This window comes from Bison bison, unplaced genomic scaffold (genome assembly GCF_000754665.1).
Source record: "Bison bison bison isolate TAMUID 2011002044 unplaced genomic scaffold, Bison_UMD1.0 scf7180017864456, whole genome shotgun sequence".
In the NCBI taxonomy this organism is placed as follows: domain Eukaryota; kingdom Metazoa; phylum Chordata; class Mammalia; order Artiodactyla; family Bovidae; genus Bison; species Bison bison.
The window spans coordinates 26883078-26886627 of NW_011495018.1; the positions used below are offsets into that span (position 1 = coordinate 26883078).

General features: G+C 49.1%; 1 protein-coding gene across 1 annotated transcript in view; it reads left to right on the forward strand.

The window, feature by feature from the left end:
• SH3PXD2A (SH3 and PX domains 2A) overlaps window positions 1-3550 on the forward strand; it is a 251731-nt gene that overhangs the window by 164382 nt on the left and 83799 nt on the right. The window lies entirely within an intron of this gene.

The following is a 3550-nucleotide window of genomic DNA, read 5'->3' on the forward strand; positions in this document are numbered from 1 at the left end:
GGTAGGGTAGGGATAGGGAAGGGATTGGAACGATCTGTGTTATTCCTACTTATGGGGGTGGTGAGTTGTGGGGGTGGACAGCCGAGGGGGGCGGTTCTGGCCCTTGGGGTGTGGGAAGTGTGGAAGAATCCATGGCTCACATTAGCGGCTCACCTTGTGGGCAGGTACTTGTGTCTAGGTGCTTTGACCCCTGGATCAGTAGAGGAACATGCCTGTGTGTGAAAGATGGGCTGTGAATCGGGGTAGCTGTGATTGCATGGTGTGTTTCTGAGTGTGGTTTGTGTGTATCCGTGTTTGCTTATATGTTAATTGGGATGAGGAAAGATGTGTCCTGTATAGGGGGCATGTGTTGGGGGGAGTCGTGTGTGTTCACGTGGGGTTTCATAGTTGTGTGCTCTTGAGGATGTTTACTTGTTTAGGTGTGTGTGCCAGTGTTGGCATGTATCCATTTGTGGGTTGGCATGTGTGCTTGTGTCCAGCTGTGGGATGAGACACATGCGCACACATGCCTGTCACCTGGGCAGGGGTGTTTCAGGTGTGCACACCGCTGTACGGCAGGGCATTTCCTCCGTGAACAGGAGGCTGAGGCTGCCTCATGAACTGCAGCGTCTTCTCACCGGTCCCTTGTAGCCAGAGCCCCAGGTTGGGGAACTGGGAAGGAGGGGCAAGCCTGGGAGTAGTGCTAGGGGTGAAGAACCCGCCTCCCAATGCAGGAGACTTAAGAGACGCTGGTTCGATCCCTAAGTTAGGAAGATCCTCTGGAGGAGGGCATGGCAACCCATTCCAGTATTCATGCCTGGAGAATCCCATGGACAGAGAAGGCTGGAGGGCTAATGGTCCATAGGGTCTCAAAGAGTTGGACATGACCAAAGTGACTTAGCACACAGGTACATCCCCTCCTCCCCAAGAAACCGGCCCCGAACCTCAGAGATGCAGTGATTGGTTGAGCCTGGGCTGAGATTCTGGCACCAGTTTCATGACTTCTCTGCCTCAGTTTCCTCGTTCCTTAAAAAAACAGGGATAATGATGCTCTCTGTCTCACATGTAGAAGATTCAAGAAGTTAATGCAGAAAAGTCCCTAGGAGACAGTAACTGCTGGAGAAGCATGATTTATTGTTGTCATCATCACTTTTTGAAGCCCTGGGACCCCCTGGTGAGTCCCTTCTCTACTCTCAGCCTCAGTTTCCTCCTCCGTAGAGTTGTGGACTGGCCCAGATAACCTACCAGCCCTCAATCTCTGAGCCTCAGAGTCTGTGCTGCTTCCTAAGCAAGGCAGGGCCCCACCCAGGGAAAGCTTCCCCGGTTTCTCTGCCTTCCACTCTCAGGCCAGGAAAAGGATGGATGGAGAAATTTAATTTATGCTGCTGTGCTTATAATAATGGCCACTTACTGTCATGGTTAAAAGAGTCAGCTCTGGAGCCAGACGGCAGGAGTTTAGAGTCTGGCTCTTCAGACCTTGGGCGTTCCTCCTACCCTCTGTGCCTGCCTTACCTTCTGCAAACTAGGGGATACTATTCTTACCACCTTGTAGAGTTAATTTTCTGTGTCAACCTGACTAGGCTGCGGTGCCCAGATATTTTCTCAAGCATTATTCTGGATGTTTCTGTGAAGATGTTTTTTAAATTAGATTAACTTTTAAATCAGTGGACCTTGAGTAAAGCAGATTACCCTCCCTAATGTGGGTTGGTCTCATCCGATCAGTTGAAGGCCTTAAGGGAAAGACCTCCCCCAAGCAAGAAGGAATTCTGCCAGCACCTTTGGACTTGAACTGCAGCTCTTCCTTGAGTCTCCAGCCTATATGTATACCCCCAGCAGATTGTGGGCTCATCAAGGCCCCACAGTCACAAGAGCCAATTCCTCCCTCTCTTCTTTCTCTCTCTGTCAATATTCTGTTTTATTTATCTGGAGAATCCTGACTAATACACAGCTCATGGTTATAATGAAAATTACATAAACTTCTATATATATATATATAAGTCTTCCTGGAACACTGCCTGCACCCTGGACAGTTCTCCTGAAGTGCTAGCTACTATTATAATTTAGTGAGCATCTAGTGTGTAGTGGAGGACTTCCCTGGTGGCTCAGACGGTAAAGCGTCTGCTTACAATGCGGGAGACCCAGGTTCGATCCCTGGGTCAGGAAGATCCTCTGGCGAAGGAAATGGCACCCTGCTCCAGTACTCTTGCCTGGAAAATCCCATGGACGGAGAAGTGTGGTAGGCTATAGTCCATGGGGTTGCAAAGAGTCAGACACGACTGAGCAATTTCACTTTCACTTTCACTATGTACTGGCTACTTTATATATCTATTTCTTCGTTTCCTACTCAGAGCCACGTTGCATGGTGGCTCATGGGATTCCCATTTCACAAATGAGAAGCTACGTCTCCAAGGGTGGCTGCCTGGAGTCTGTGGCCAAGTTGGGGTCTGTGTTCACGTTTGGGGTTTCACTCTGTGATGAAGCTCACGAAGCTTCCCAGGGTGACTCCAGTCAGGGATGTTTGCGTAAAGAACACAAATGCTTGTTTCCTGGCCACCTCTCATCACACTGTAGTCCCCAAAGCCCCGGCTCACCCTTGGAGGATCTCCTGGAGGGATCTTCTGTGGAGCACAGAGCCAGGACTACCAGGCAGACCTGGGGAGGGTGGAGTGAACAGGAAGAAAGTGCTCAGACAGAGGGCAGCCTCACAGAGGAGGCAGGACTGGAGACTCTGATACCCAGAAGACAGTGTAGCCTCAAATTTATCTCTGCTCCTTCCCTCCATGGAACCTGCTCCTTCTCGCATCTTCCTCCTCCCACCACCCACCCTGTTGCTCAAGCCCAGCATCAAGAAGTCATCCCTGACTCCTCCCTTCCTCTCACCTGCCCTCCACACCCATTCCCTTCTCCCACCTCCACCATCACATCTGTTAGAAGCCCCCTTCATCCCTCAGAGGACCTCAGCTTCCTCCTCAGCCTGTCTGCTCCCACCGTTGCCCCTCCACACTTTTCTCCATGCCACAGAGTGAACTCCTCCAAATATGGGACATATAATGTGCCTTTCTTGGCAAAACTCTATTAGCTTTTGCCCTGCTTCATTCCATATTCCAAGGCCAAATTTGCCTGTTACCCCAGGTGTGTCTTGACTTCCTACTTTTGCATTCCAGTCCCCTGTAATGAAAAGGACATCTTTTTTGGGTGTTAGTTCTAAAAGGTCTTGTAGGTCTTCATAGAACCGTTCAACTTCAGCTTCTTCAGCATTATTGGTTGGGGCATAGATTTGGATTACTGTGATATTGAATGGTTTGCCTTGGAAATGAACAGAGATCATTCTGTCGTTTTTGAGAATGCATCCAAGTACTGCATTTTGGACTCTTGTTGACCATGATGGCTACTCCATTTCTTCTTAAGGATTCCTGCCCGCACTAGTAGATATAATGGTCATCTGAATTAAATTCACCCATTCCAGTCCATTTTAGTGTGGCTCAGATCATGCATTCCTTATTGCCAAATTCAGACTTAAATTGAAGAAAGTAGGGAAAACCACTAGACCATTCAGGTATGACCTAAATCA